Raw genomic sequence first — 17,053 nt, 5'->3', positions numbered from 1 at the left:
CTCAGAAAAATCTGCTCCAGCAGAGGTGATCACTGTCATTGTTGTCACTGCTGAAATACTCCACTCACCGCCTCACTGTGCTCACGTTTGGTGTTTGGTCTCCATTAATGTTCAGCAAGTGTCAATAAAGTCAATAGGTGCATCTTTTTTCCACATGGAGGTATTCAATGGCTCACCTTTTCTTCATATGCACATCCACATCAGACGCCATTTTGCTAGATTGCTCTTCTGCTCTTCTTCATGAAGACAAAATGTAAAGGAATGTTGTTAGGAACGTTCAACCTCTATTATCATACTACCAGCATCCACCTCTGATGTTGTGTATCAACATCATAAAGTAGGAGGCATTACTTTCAGAGCAGCTATTGTACGTACACGCATACAGAACTAACACAGAGTCTATACGCACTGTACATAATTATACATATTTCTTGCATTTATAGAGAGAGATAAAAATAGGAAGGAAGAGAACTGTGTAAGGAGGCGGTTCTAGGAAACTCCCAAGTTTCCCAACCTTCTAAGTGTTTACAGGATAACTTTGGTTTAGATGAGCTGTATGTTGAACTACTTATTTTCCCACCAGGACAACAGCAGGCTTCTGATAGATGTTTAAATCCTATTTCTCTTCAGTAGTGGCAACATCTGTGACACGAGATCTCTGGAGGAAACACCTTTTGGAATTTTTTCCTTACACTTCTGTCCATCTGTTTTTGCAGTCTGATGCTGTATTGCATTTTATCTTCAGCTGCAGCTCTCTTATGATTTTCTTCTTCTGTATTCTTTCCTTTATCTTCCAGCTTTCTTTCATCCTTTGTACTTCTACTGTCTCCTTTCCTTCATAAACATACAAACCTTTAGGTTCCATACTCAAGATCCTCAGAGGAAGGCAAACACAGCTATCAATTAAGGTCATTTTCCCATTTAAAAATATGATTGGGAGTTTCCCTTGAGAGACAGAGCTATGAACTTGGATCATAATAAGAATGTACGAATGTAGCCAAGAATAAAAAGTCAAATCACTGAGTTAAAAAAAAAAAAAAAAAAAAAAAAAAGGATTTACAGCTTTAGAAAGTAGAGTATAACATAATCTCACTAGCATTTCAGGTGATTTTTAACTGTTTTGTCCTACTAAGATGATTTTTTTTCCCTGTAAAAACATGCAATCAGTTCAAGTCTTTACAAAATACTTCTGGATTATTTTATTCAATGCGAATTATTTATTTCTTGACTTTGTGATTGTTTGCAAGCTTTATCTTTTTGATTATTATTATTTTCTCAAAGAATATCATAACTTTGAATATACATACATTTTCTTGTGGAATTAAGTCTTGATGACAATTTAGCATATTTTAAGTATTTCTAATGGAGCTTGCCCTCTAGAGTTGAAATCTCAGGCAACACCATGCTACAGTCCTGATCTGTAATCTGTATCTGTCACTCTGCAAAAAGTGCCTAAATTGGCACTTCAAAAACTAATAGTTGGAGAAAATATGCAAATAGAAATCCTAAGGGTAGAAATCCATAATTTTTGATGAAATCAATTGTTCATCACTTACATTTATGGAAATAAATTCATTTTTTAAAAGTGCACTAGCTCTTTGTGATGATGTGTGATCTTCATTCTGCTGCTGTCAATCACTGGAAATTCATGTCTTGGTTCTATGAGGTGGAGCTGAGCTTAATGAAATAAAGGTACAACTTTTTGCATCCCAGGTTATATAAAGTTGACAGGAAAGTTGCATTGTTTATTCATGTGTCTGCAGATTATACAAATGAAGTGAAAACACTGGGTTTAGATAAATATTCTCTTGACTACTGATGATAAAAGAAATAATACTATATGTATACTCTTTTATTCAGTAGTCTCTACAAGGAATTGAATTTTTCTTCATACAGATTAAAGGAAAAAAAGTACAAAACAGATCCTTAAAAATATTAAATGTACCAGAAGTATGTACAACAGTGTAATGTTTTCCTTAATCCGCTCTTACAAGTCAGTACCACTCACCTTCACTCATCTATGTATTTTTTAATTCAGATTTAGTTATGCCTAATTAATCAAATGCAAAGCCTATGCATTTGTAAGGCATCAAAAATAACACTGCTATCTTTCTTTATGAAAATTAAATGCCTTTATATGAAATTTATATGAAATAGCATACGAAGTGCACAAGAACACAAGAGCTGATAGGAGAAAATATTTTTTTCATAGATATTATTTTGTTTCCTTGAAACCTAAAATATGATACATAATCCAGTTTTGTCACTGCTGAGTTATCTAATAGGAATGCTCCTGAATTACTGTAAGTAGCTTTCCAATCCCAGCAGAGACAAGTGAAGAATTCAGTCTAAAATGCAGTCTTGTTCTTCTTACTCTACAAGAATTGAATAACACACATAGCTATTCTTATTGAACAGTAAAGCAGTATTTAATTCCACTGAAGCATCATAAAAATAATATTCGTTGTGAATTTTCAAGGTGACAGAAATAAGATAGATTTTGTTCATTTGACATTTAGAGATACATAAAACACCAAGTGTTTTATTTACAGTAGGAGAATCAGTGTACCAGAAGCCTAGAACTTGTGATACTGCTTGTAAACATAACAGGAAAGAAGATAATTGGTAGGGTTTTCTAAAAAGATAAGTCAATATTGTGCTGTAAGTTGTTTGTGGGATCATTCCCTTAAATATTCAGGATAGCCCAGGAGGAACTATAAAATAAGTTTATTGAAAAATGTTTAAAGCGAAAAATGTGGAATTGCAGCAACTGGATGCGGATGTCAGTCCGAAAAGTAAATGAGAGATGAAAGGTGGTGAACAAGAAAGCTCCATAAATTTCAGATGAAAGAGGAAATGTGTAAGTATGAATGATACAATCAAAGTTATGATCTGGGAAAATGACCCTGCATTACTAATTTGAAGTGGACTTAGAGTCCACTCTAAGTCCAAGGATAGACTCTAAGGCTAAGTCTAAGGCTGGGGATACCCTGACATCAGTAGGATTGAAAGGAAAAAAATTACAATGTTAAAGAGAGAAATGGAAAAGAAGACAAGATTGTTTTCAACTAATTTTAGAAATCTTCAACTTTAATATTTACACATGAGCTAGTCCTCCAAGATACAGGAAGATAAAGGAATATATATATATATATATATATATGTATGTATATATATGTAGAGAGAGAGAGAGAAAGTGGTAGGAAAGAAAAACATTTTGTGGCATTTAAACATCTATTTTAGTAAAAATTCCATTGTAATGATTAGAATATTAAAGAAATAACATGGATGCAGATAATAGATACGTCTGATACCATATACAAATGCTTGAAATCAGACAGATACATAATTAGCTAATTATACTAGGAATAATAAGAATGGATGGAAAAGTTGTTTCTTAAAGATTGAACTTAAAAGGAAAATACAATATTTAAATGTAATCTATACCTGAGGACCCAGAAAGGTTGTATGCATCAGAAATGTAAAATGATAGGCATAGGTGCTTCTGTCTGCAGGCAGATTTAGGGAGGAAGAACTTTCGTTTGAAACCTTCCTTAAAATATTTGTTTAGTTATGGTTGTGTTCAAGGAGGTGAGCAGAAAGTTATGGGGAAATATTGGAGAGAGAAACAATTCAAAACTTTCCTTTGGACAGAAAGAGATTCTTCTACAGTGAAGTGTCAGGCTAGCAAGTTGTGGTTGAACTTGTATGGTTAAGGTTACCTATGATTAGAAGAAGAAGATGGAAGGACCAAGTGCATAGATATATGAAACATACAGCCATAGAGAAGTGAAGAAGGGATGAAGAGGAGTCTTTATAGGACAAGTAACAGAGACTCAGAAGAGCACAGGGTCACCACAGCAAAAGAGGTCATATTTTCTAGAGAAAGAAAAGAGCAGCAATGTTGAGAACGTGACTGCTGATGACAGCCAGAGCAGAGAATGAGACTGGAACATTGGTTCAGGTATTCGCTGTCAGAAATGACAAAAGTAATAGGGTTTTTATAGAGTGCAGTGCAAAGAAGCCATAACTGAACAGGTTTTTGATGATAAAATATATTGTCTTTGAACAAAAGAAAGTGCAAGAGAAACGTAAAAGAAGACGATGAATTAAGTAAAAATGTGTGTTTGAAAATTTTGCTTCTGTTGTGTTGGGTTTTTTGTTGTTGTTCTTCTTCTTCTTCTATTGTGGTTGTTGTTTTTTTTTTTCCTAAGAATAGAAAAAGAGTAATGTGAGAAAAAAGAAATTTAGAAGATGGCATGAAATGTTAAAGAACACAGTGTAGAACTAAGGAAGAACAGAATATAAAGTTTTCCCATCCTCACCATTGGAGAAATATGAGAGGGTGAGAAGAAAAAAGAGAAGATCTAAGAAAGAAAACAGAAACATGTTTTATCTCCTTTCTCTCAAAAGAAATTGGCGAAGTCCACTGAGAAGAGAAAAATGGGGGCAGAAGGATGTTGTGAAGAATGAATTGAAGAAGATAGAAACTTTGATTTTAGATATGGAAATAAATTAACTTAAGAGAGTAGACTTATTTTAGAATGAATAATGTACTGACTGACGAATGAAACAAATTTATAAGGAAGTAAGCCTCCACCATGTATATGCTTCAGCAATTTTAATTCTGAGAATATCAGTGGAGCAAGTGAATGCTGAAGTCTCACAGAGTCAGAAGTTTGTTAAGACATTTGGACAGGACTGGGGGTCACTGAATTTTGAGTTCATCTGTCTGCATGCATTCCCAAAATGACTGTACTAAAAACATCCAAAGGACTTAGGAATATTCAAAGGAAGCTTTAATTAGAATACAAACTAGAAGAGATCAATTTTAAAATGAAAACTTGAATCTGAAAGAAAAAAAAAATTAAAATAATCTTTAGAATAAGAAAATCTCTCACTTTGTGCTATCTCAGAATATCTTGTTCATGGTCCCCTACCCTAATAGTGCCATGACACACACCACCTGTATGTTGCACCATCTAAATTATAAATACATATATATATTCTAACCGTCTTTGAAGCTGTGTTGTGGTGTTTTGTTTTGTTTTATTTTTCTTGTTTACCTTAAAAATCTACTAATCCTTTTACATATTGCATTTTTTTCTGCTTCCTAAGATTTTAATACCTTTTATTTTCCCTTTTATTTTAAAGTCTGGAGCATCTCTGAGCTGAGCATAGCCCTCCCTAGTTTTCCTCCCCATTAGATTCAGAATTTCGCCTGATCCAGATAATAGTGATTAGGGCAAGGAAAACTGTAGGCCTTTTTGGCCTAGTTACAAGATTTAAATAAAACCATTATGCTACATATATTCTGCAAGCATACAGACCAGGCAGTTAAGCTATGCATTACACTGAAGAGTAGTAAAGAAATGCAGAGACCTAGTAGGAAATAAAGTGACAGATGAAAGAATTTTACTGAGGCAAGAGTGACTAAAAGGAAAATAAGTCATCAAGTCTCACATCAGACAAGAAGAAATCACTAGTGAAAATGAAAATGAAAACTTTTAAATGAAAATCATTAGTAAGTCCAAACAACACAGATAAATCCTGGCAGCAGGAAACAGGTGATGGCCATATAAGAATATAACAGCAACATAGGAATTACAGATGTCTCAGATGAACACAGATCTGATGCACTTTTCTGTACATGAATTATAAAATTTGCAAGCAGTATAGAGGTCAGAGAAGAGAACCAATGAATTGCAGTTGTTAATAATGACACTGAAGAAAGCAACATTAGAAATTATGTTTAAAGGAAAGGATAGAAATAAATGAGAGAAATTTCTGAGGACTACTCTAAAAGTGATTAAATATAGGTAGTTGAAATGTGGAGAAAAAGAATAAAAGGATAGGATGAAGAAGATGAAAACAAGTTGCTAAGAGAAGTTGCAGATGCTGCATCCCTGAAATTGTTTAAGGTTATGCTGGAAGGGGATTTGAGCAACATGTTCTAATAGAGAATGTCTCTGCCTAGGACAAGGAGCTAGAACCAGATGATCTTTAAAAGTTCCTTCCAACCCAAACCGTTATATGATTCCTTCCAGCAAAGATTTTTATGACTCATTGTTTATTACAGATGAATGGAAGAAGTAGAGTCCTCTCTACATTAGTTTCTCTCAGATGGCAGAGGCATTGTCAAGACTTTGTGAGAGCTAGATGCAGAAAATGAAGGATGAAGATAGCTGCTATCTTTCTTAGAAAAACTGTAGGAAGTAAACAGGAGAGTGGTACAAAACTGATCATACTGTAATGGAATTGGTAGAGGTGGTGGACTGTGTGGAAAGCATGGGATGCATGATGAGTTGTAGCAGATGTCACAAAGTATGGATGGCAGAAGAAAAGGAACAGTCCAGTTGATTATATTTCTTCACTCTGCTTCTTACACATTTTCATCACTGCTTGTTTCTTTCCAAACTGAAGTTCAAGATATATATTTTCACCTTAGATTTGTGCAACTAAGATTACATGAGAAACTTGATCCTCTATTTCCTCACTGAAAATTCTTTACAATAATATAATAACCATAATTAGTATTTAGCATAATAAAAATGGCCACTATTCTTCTTTTCTAACTAATTAATAACACTTTGCTTTCTGGCTTTGAATATTTAAGGCTACTACATAAAATATATCATAACTTTTCTTCAAAGAAGAAATTCCTTGACATACAAACTAGATAAGAAAGTCACAGTAGATGAAAAGATGAAAGGAAGAAATCATATAGCTCATATAGCTAATGCACAGTAATGTATTCTTATTCTGTATGTTCTTACAAAGTCAGCATTTTCAGTGTAATTCTTTTTCCTCATTCAGAAGGGGATAAAAATAAAGAACTACATTTGACAATTTATTTGAAGAAAGGTCACAGAATCAGAAGGTGTATGTGTAAACAGTCCAACGGTGAGATAAGCTGCTTTGGTGTTTAGGCTTTTAGAAACCAGGCAAACTGAAAGTATGATGCACTACTGCACAGATACAAAGATTTTTTTGCACTTGTCCCAGCATGTGCTGCTTCTGCAAAACCTCGCTCCTATAAGTGTTTGTCCTTACCTTATAGGTAGCATGTTGATGCTACATCAGTAGAACTTTTGAGGTATGATAATTCACATGAACAAAGTTTCCAAGATCAGTTCCAAATCAGGACAGCCTCCTAAAACAGCCTCAACCTCTTCAGACTACAGTAAGATTTAGCTTAGATTTAGATGTTAGAAACAATAGAACTCTACACTAGCAAACTAAACAGAGCTTAGGGCACTCTTTAACACAAAAGCCAACTGGCATATTGCTACTATTCAGCTCTCTTGCCATCAAAAACAAGCTAATAATATTCAAACTGCCTGCTAATTTCCAAACGGTTCCTGCTCTGCTAATTTCCAAAGGATGCCTGAGAATTATTTTCTCACATGCTAGTGACATTGTGCTGGAGAGTATACTCAAAGAGTTTAGATGATCATTTTTTCTGTATCTTTGCCTGTGCTCTGCCATGAATCTTGTCATCAATGAAAGGCTAATCATATTTTAATAGCAGCACACAAATGGAATTTAGGTTATCTAATTTTACAATTGTATCACAGATGTTTTCCTGCTCCCCACCACCACTACTGCCATTTCTTGCTAGCCATCTCTGTAACTGGAAGCATCTGTATTTGTCCTATCTATACTTGACATTTGAGTTGATAGTTCTCTAAAATTTCACACTGTAGGCATTGTAGAGATGTAAAACACTGCTCCTCTGTTCTGCTTCCATCCCACTGGAATCCAGAAAGGAGGTATTTATCTAAACAAATCACCTCCTCAAGTATTAGCAAGCTAGAGGCTTCTAAGAATGTACATTCTTCTAAAAGAATACCATAAGATGTGGTTGGCATGCAATAATCTTTCCTTTAAGGCTTTAAGGCTGAATTCAGTTCTTGCTTCAGCTGGAGGGAATTCAAATTTCTGCATCCACCTCCCCAAAACTTTCACTAGCTGCTGGAATACAATTTTCTGGAAGGGGAAGCTTTCCATGACACCAACTGAAATTGCGCCACAATGCTGTAAGAAACACAAGATTTAAAAGGCCCAAGTCATATCACAAAAGAAAACCCACAGGTTAATTAGGACTGGAAGTGCTGAGATCTCTCTTCACTCCAGGAGTTTTTTAGATGGTGTATCTAATGTAAAATGCATTTCATTGCAGAACTTAGGAGCCCTAAATTTTGTAAGCAGGAATGGATGAGATGCCCAGTAGTTCAGTCTTTGATCTTCAGTAGCGGTGGGTCATCAGGCATTGTTGTGCTGTTGATGACGACAGTGACCATGGTGATGATGGCCCCTTTTCAATGGTTCCATAGCAGTCGAGTCAGCTTTCTTTGGAGTGACAGCTCAAATCCAAAGTGGTTGAGTCAGCTCTTCTTGGAGTGGCAGATTCTGGCTCTGGGATCTCAGCAGAAACTCCTATGTTCCCATCTTCTGGGCCTTGCCAGCAGGGAAGAGGGAGCAGGGATGCCCACCTGCATCCTGTTTTTCACAGGACATGATGGTATCATTCCCCAGTGTTCCCATACCAACCTGGAGCTAGTTAGTCACAGGCCAGATCTTCTGCCAATAAACACTCCCGAGCACTCTCTTCCGGTGGCAAGCAGCTCTGGAGGAAGGGGCTTTCAAATGTCCACAAAGTGATGTTGATTGTCACACGGTAGCACCCATCACTTGCCTCCTAAATAAATCAATCTGAGTCTTATCACAAGAAATACCTCACAAAGCAAGCTTTGAGCCAAAAAACAAAGAAGGATTCTCACATTCCCTGAGCAAATTTCTCTTTTGTCAGCAGTTTTGTTCAAAACGGTCATCTTTTCTAGTGTAAATATTGTTAAGGTAGTTGGAAGATGGCTATAATTAACTAGTCCTTCTCAGCCTTGATCTTCAAAAACAGATAAAATTATATATATATATATAACAAAAATAAAATTGACAGCTGCAACACATTCAGTATGCATGGATGATTTTCTTATATGAATATTCCCCTTAAAAAGCTTTTGAACTTTACTATTGATTCCCCAAACCAGCAAATGCAACTCCTTTCTCATACTGTAATTTTTTTTCTTCATTTGGAAAGATGCATTCCTTGAGAAGAATAGATTGTGAATGAAAAGATTTAACACAGAGGCACAGGTTGCTGTTTTTTGTTCTAAAGATCATCCTGTTTTGTTTTGTTTTGTTTTCTGTTTGGGTTTTTTCAGCTTAAATTATATACACTTTATAATGAAATAGAAGAATAATTGGAAAACAAATAAGTTCTTCCCACAACCTCAATTTTTCATATAGTAAATGAAATCTCATATCAAGTAAATTTTGTGCAATGATTTTAATATGGGTAAATTACTCTCTAATTATCCAAGTCTAAAAATGTACTCGCAGAAAGCCATAAAAATGCCCCTGAATCCTCTATGCAATTTCCCAGAAATTCTTCATGGGAAGAATTTAACAGTAAAAAGTGAGCTGAGTACTACTGACTACATACTCCATTATCAATATATTCAGGAACAAAGCAAGCAAGTTGGAAATGTTCAGCCTAGAGTAGAGTGGCTGCAGGTATTTTCACATGGGTTACAAAGCCTGGAACACAGCTGAATAACAATGATCCCCACTTTTCTCCACATTTCTTGTCAGCTTTTCACACTAAACTGCCCAGAATGAATAGTGTTTCCTGAGTGACAGAGTAATTGGGTATCAAATGAACAGCTTGAATTGTTGCTAATAACTGGAAGGATGGCTTTTGGCCCTTCTAGCAGTTTATAATAAAGGAGAAAGATAACTAAAATTCAGCATAGTTTCTCGGTACAATTCTGTCAGAGTGAAAGGTTAAGAATAGGTGTGTATCATTCAATTATACCCCTGCACCTTTACTCATTAACACCTGTTTAAAGCATCGCATTTTTGCCTGGGCACTTTCCTCTACCTTCACTCTTATCTAATTTGGAAGATTTCAGAGGAAGAACCTTTAGGAAAACAACAAAAAGGAAGCTTAGAAAGAATTCCGAAGAGGAAATTATCTTCCATGAGCATGGGCTACATCTATGTGTGTATGAGAAAGAAGTCAAAAAGAGGTCAGTAATGGTCAGTAAGACTAGTGGCTGATAGACAGATAGGAAATACAGTAAAGGAAGTGGATGTGTACTCATCAGAGCCTAGAGGAAACATATCTGTTGTCTGTATTTTAACTTTTTTTTTTTTTTTTTTTTTTTTTTTTCTGTAAAACAAGTTGTCTACACAGCTTTGAAGGAGGTTTCCTAAATCATCTTGAGCAGATCAAATACAAAGAATTAGGCATGAAATACTGGGAGCTGTTCATTAACAAACATATAACAGTGAAATGCTCTGCAGGGATTCAGCACTTTTTTAACATATTTTATATAGACAATGTCTAAACATTTGTGAAATGAAACTACTATGACTTTCAGGATATCAAAGTAATATTAAGATACATATTTCGGATTAACGTGGGGGATATCACCACCAATCACCCAATTTTTTTTAAAATGTCACTAAAATGTCAGTGTGGGTGAATCTCTGCAAGTGTATACATGTCTTTGCATTCAAATACTCATGCCCAAAATATTAGCATTCCACATCTTAATTTTGGAAAAGAGATTTTGAATAATATCTGATACCTAATGAATTTTTTGTAACATTTATATTCAGATATAAAGAATGTTCCTGATATGTGTGTTATAGATTTATTCTGTACTTTGACATCATTGGCAGTCAAATTCAGATTCTAGATCTAATAAAAACTTTTGCCTTCTTTCATTAAAATCTCATTCTTCTTTTTCAGCGATATGACGATTTGTAACTGACTAAAAGTATAGGAAATTAACATCTAAGTTTTTTAGCCTTTTCATGGATGGTTCTTCATATAAATTGAAAAACCTTAAGGTATTCCTCACATTGCCAACAAAATTTTGAGGTAACATTGTTACTAGGAAGATAAGGTGTACCTGTGTATGAGCTTGGGTTCTGAATCACAGTGAATTTGGTGGGATTTTAACTACTTTAAATCCATGTGATCTATCTTTTTTTCTCCCTTGAATCTGTCATTTCAAGAACCTATGCAGGCAAATAAAATCCTTAATTTGAGATTTCAGAATTATTACACATTCTAAACGTGGCATTATTTTATTATAAGTCATGCATTTTATGGCTTATGGAATAGTTATTTCGTGTGTGCATTTCTTTAAGCACTGGGAGAATTGCTTGGCAATGTACTACACAGAATTTGAAGAACTGAAGTAGAGTGACATGCCTGTCCCGTGCTTTCTAGATTGATTTTTGAAGTATTGATTCAATTCTTGATGCCTTGATCTTCTTCTTCTCATTATTATTATTTTTATCATCATCATAATTTTACGTTGGAGAGCATTTCTTTAGTGATTTTACAGTACAAGGCATAGAAGGTATGCATGTTTTAAGAATGTCTGTACTGTACTAAGGAAACAAACTAACAAGGGAAGTTAAAGCCTCCATGTAGTCTGACAGTTTGGAATTGAAAATGGATACATTTTTGAAAAGCAGATATAAGGTCCCAGATTCACTGGGAGCAAATAGATAGTATTAATGGCCTTATGCAGGTGAGTATAAAATGTGCAAACTACGAACTCTAAAGGCCAATGAAAATATTTAAGCAGTCCATAAAAAAATAGCTAGGAAAAATAACAATATTTCCAAAAGGCTTAAATTTACGATTCAGAAAGTAGCAAGAATTTGGAAACAGAAGCAGAAATTCAAGCATGCATTTCATGTTGTATCAGCAAATATAATGTAGATGGAATTATGTTTTGGATGTGTAAGGATATTCAGAGAGACTGTGCTCTAAAAGCCATTAAAACAACATGAAGAGTAACACTGACTTTAATGGGATTTACACTGGACGTATAATGAGTGCATACACTGAAGATAGAATCAGATACAAAAATAGAGCACTTTCATTATGCTTGAATTACATTTGACTATTTCCAGAGGAAGTCTGTTCCAGAGGAAATTACTGTACCTGGTGCTTTTATAAAACGCTTTTTCTGTTCCTTAAGTCGCAATTTCTGTTTAATTCTATTTTACATAGTTTCTGATTTCCAGACTTTTCATAATATATTCCAAACTGATCTGCTGTGATTTTAAGCATTACCTTCAACAGTACTACTCTTTGACTTACTGCCAATTTTTAATACCTATAAAAATGGATGCGTTAGAAAGGGTTGTATGTTAAACTACCATATACGTCTTAAGTTGTACCAAGGTCTAAATTCATACATGGATACTTTCTTGTTGTTAGAGTACATTGCAATTTTTTTAAAACTAAAATCCTTGAATCAGTTCATAGTGCATCAGATACTATGACCTACCTCTAACCATATTTCATAAGCAACTTTTATACTCATTATTCTGTAAGTGAGGGGGGTGAGAAAGAAAAAAGAAAAAAAAAAAAAAAAAAAAAGGCTAGAATTCTTGCTGGTCAACCCTTGAAATTGCTCAGCTATATTTGGTAACTCAAATACTTGCTTATAAAACTGTAATATCCTGGCAGCAAGGAAGGATAAAACTTGAGATAAATCACAAATCTGGACTTTTTGTCTTTTAAATGCCTTCAGGATACAGTTTTGAAAATTCTCTTGATTTAAGTAGTAAATGTTTTGATCTTTCCAACATCCATACTGAAAGATTCAGAACATTCTGCATTGCTATCCTCACCTATGAATAAGACAATTCTTCAGCTGCATATTGTGAGCTTTTCGAGTTATCCAAGAAAGTTAGAGGGCTTGCATGTAGAACCTAAGAGCAGTTTCCCTACGTGTTTCAGATGTCTTGTTACTCTGAAACCTACAGTAGAAACTATATTCTAAGGTGGACCAAAAATGATTTGGTCTTGGCAAAAGTGATTGATTGTTTTCTAGACTCTTCTATTCCTAATCAGTGCTTAGCCTCCCCAAAATGCCTTCAGCAAGGGGTTATTTACAAGTATACCATTTCCCCTGTCTGTCTTTAAGCTCTTTTCTGTTATCTCGCAGGTTTAATACATATGTGATATGAACACATGTAAATACAACTGCATGTTAAGCTATTTCAGACAAATGTGCATTTATACTGGTCTCTCAAGAAACTCAAAATAATTGAAAGCTCTAGCAGCTATCTATACTGTTCCTCCCCATTCATTCCTTAAGCTATCAATAAAAAAAGTCATAAGTTTAAATACTTGCTTAAGTTTAAATATATTTGTTTTCCAGAACATTTAAGATCATGTAGAGTTGTCATGTTTTGTTTCTTGTAGCTTTAAAAATAATTATTGACAATGCTTAGTGACAAGAAAGAATTCGAGCATTACTTGTGTTCTGATCAAATTCTGCTTCCACTTGCATCAAACCTGATTTGTAAGAGAGAAACCTGTAAGAGAGAAACTTTTATAATATTATATTGCAGATTAGATGATTTTGCTGACACTGTACCTGCTAAAGCTCCCCCTTCTGGAGCCGTGTGTATCTGTGCAGCAAATTCAGCTTCAGCCAAAACAATCTCTGGTCCTCATTGCTGTACAGAACAGCCTAAGATCAGGCCAACTCAACAGGCGAGCAGTAAGTAAACAAGTAAGGAGAAAAGCCCTTTGACTGTAAACATCTTAAAAGTCCATTTCATGTGTTTAGCTACCTAACTGGCTCACAAGTTTCACATTTATTGGATATGGCACTATCCAAATATGATTAGTTGTAGTAGGACTATGTCCCATCTGCAGTGCAGGGGACATAATATCCACCAAAGTAAGGGGAAAGCTGGTACAGAAATCACAGACACGTATTTATTTGTCTGAAATTTTTTCTTGTCATGCTTGCTTCTCTTCCCTCCTTACCCTTCTTCCCCTTCCCCCCTTCCCATGTTCTTGTCATCATTTCCTCTGCTTTTTTTTTCATACTTTGAATCCTTCATTTTGTAAGCCAAAGTGATTTAAATCCTATCATTTGCCCTTGTTCCATGACCAGTGACTAAATAGTAAAAAGCTGATAGTAAAAAATAGTAAAAAGCCAGCCAGCTAAATACAATTAGGGAAGTTCACTTCCTCAGTTATTTACTTTAGGATGCATGCACACTCAGGCAAATATTAAATGCATCCATTGCTGTTTAAAATTCTTTCCAAATGAATCATCATATTCTTGACAATTTGATTACACAATTCAGAGCAGATAAACACGTTGGTTATCTAGTTTATCAAATTCATGTTTTGCAGATTTTTCAGTCCCTTCCCAAAGTCAAGAGGAAGTTAAGTGTCATCACTTCTCCTGTGTATAGTACAATTCACTGCTCTTTCATGACTTTGTGCAATCCCTTCTCTAAATACTTCCATACGCTGGCAGTGGTCAAGACACAACACTCAAAAGGCTGAGGTACATAACAAGAAAACATCAACAATGTGACAGCAACTGGGACAGTTAGTCTGAGTAGCTGGAAGGTAGTATCACGTACTCAGATAAAGGAAGGAGATATTAGAGACTGCTGAGGCAATCGAGACATCTCTAGGTGCATGGGACCATCATCAGTGCAGGGTACTGGAAGAAACTTAAAAGCTGCCAGGATATATATATATCAGAAAAAAAAAGAAAAAAAAAAGGTAGACATATTTATTTTATACTCTCCATGTTGCATTTTCATTAATAAACATGCAATTATAAAACTAATTGGAAATTCATACAAAAATTTGTGAATTTCCATGCTGAAGAAGCAGCTATCAATTCATATTCAGATGGAAGAATCTATTGAATGATGTTGTGCAGGGTTTGTCCTCAAATGAAACTTGACCAATGATTTTCTTTATACGTTATTATATTCTCAGGTTATACAAACATAAGAACACTTTGGAGAGCAATATTACAATTGAAAGTGTTCATTACAGAGAAACAATAAGGAGCAATTAGGAACTGTAGGGACACATGCAATGGACAGCAAATAAGGAAGCAGTAACCGTCTGCTCAAATATAGAATAAAACAAGGAGGTAACATTAGATAACAGTTAAACAACCAAAAAAAAAAAAAAAATCAGGAGTCTATAGGGGATTCTAGCCTTAGCATATATCAGAAATATCAGGCTGTTACAAAAAATGCAGACATCATAAGCAAATATGATGGGAAAATAAAAGTATGAGGCAGTCTTTCCTCCTTACTGAGTGCTGGCAAGACTCCAGTTGAAATACTGAGAACAGTATTGGGCATTCTTTTCAAGCAAAATGTTAGTCAGAAGTGAAAAATAAAAGCAGACATAAATCAAAAAATCATGACTACTTTGACAGGAAATATTGAATGATCTGGCCTACCTTAAGCCAAGAGAAAGGCTTAGGAAGGGGAAGGAGAAGAAAAAGCATTTGCGTGTATTTATAAGCAATTACACAAATTTATGAGCATGCATACACAGAAATGTCTTTGTGGATAGACACAACTGCAAATAAAATAGGAAAAATGAGTTTTCTCTCATCTCAGTCAAGAGGACTAAAATTCACAAAACAAGAAAAAAAATAGGTTATATACTAGCAAAAAAAAGCCCCAAAACAGTGATTTTTAGTAACAATAAAGACTGACCCATTACTGATTATATTTAAAGCACGCAAGACAAACGTGTGTCAGAAATGACATAGTCTTAATCATTTAAGTCTTAAGAAAGGAAATGGAATCGAGCTTCTTGAGTTCTCTGCTTCTGTTAAACATAGAAATCTCCTTACAACAGGAGATGGATGTGTCTCCTATCTTTCCATTTCTACCATGGATTTGATTATTTCTAGGAAACATTCATTCTGTAGTAATACAAATCATTTATTGGGATTAAACATTTTTAAGAATGAAAAATGAATAATGTTTATAAATAAGATCTCTTATAAAAATAGATACAGGTTTATTGAAACTTACTGGTAAGTTTTAAGCCATAAAATATGCCTAGTAGAAATGATAAAGTTCAATAAATTAACAATTTATTAATAAAATAAACACAGTACAAAAGAAGGAGTGAAGACAAGGTACAAAGATTTCAACAAGCATACTTAAGTGCATTTAAAGCTCAGATACCAAAAATAGCAAAGTTGCAGAATTCTTGTTGCTATCTGCTACTCCAATAGTCCAAAAACAGTGATTCTTATTTTTCCTCAAAGCTTGAATTCTTCCCTGTTAATTCATCTTCCAACACCAATTTTTTCCATCCTGCTTCTTTTTCCTGTAAATAGTATTTCTGATATCTCCAACTCCTCTGTCAAAATCAGCTGACATTACAGTTGATATTACAGTAGTCTACAGTTAAGCTTTTTACTAAAAAGTTGTTGGCAAGAAACACAAATACATGCACAAAATGTTCCTGAAGCCTCCTTTCACAGGGAAAAAAAAAATAAAAACTAAAAATCTGGGCTCTCAAGTTATCAGAGATTCCCATGCCACACCTACCATATTTTAGTGATACAAATAGTTAAACAGCTTGAAATTCATTTAGTCATAAAATTAAACTGCAATTACTTACATTTATTTAAAGGATGTGTACAGAATACATCAACTTTTGTGTATATCAAATTCAATGAACCTTTTCAGCAAAGGATACTTGTACATACCACATTGTTTTTCAAGCAATTCTTTACACTGATTAAGAAGATACTGGTCTTCCCCTTTAGTCTGGTGTCTCAGTCATCCAATGAGGCTTAGCATGGTTTTGCATTTTTTCATGGATGGATTCACATGAGTCAGTAGAGATTAGGCATTTTCTTTTGTATGTCTTCTCCAGACAGAGAAAAGGCAGTTGTGTACATATATCTAACTTTTGCTTCTCTAATTAGGGAACTTTTACATCACCTACATGTTACATCTGTGACTCTTTTGAATTCCCAGTGGTGCAGATCTGAAAGAGATGATCTCACTCCAGAAGTAAAGTGTTTTGCCGTGTATACATGGAAGAAAGTTTCTTCTCACAAATACCACCAGCAGACAGAGCTGTAAACTTTTTACCTGTAGACATGTAAATCAAAGTCGAAGCAATTTCACTTAAAACAAAACAAAACAAAAC

Source organism: Tympanuchus pallidicinctus, unplaced genomic scaffold, assembly GCF_026119805.1.
Source record: "Tympanuchus pallidicinctus isolate F22 unplaced genomic scaffold, pur_lepc_1.0 scaffold1, whole genome shotgun sequence".
In the NCBI taxonomy this organism is placed as follows: domain Eukaryota; kingdom Metazoa; phylum Chordata; class Aves; order Galliformes; family Phasianidae; genus Tympanuchus; species Tympanuchus pallidicinctus.
Note: the sequence above shows the minus strand (reverse complement) of the source record.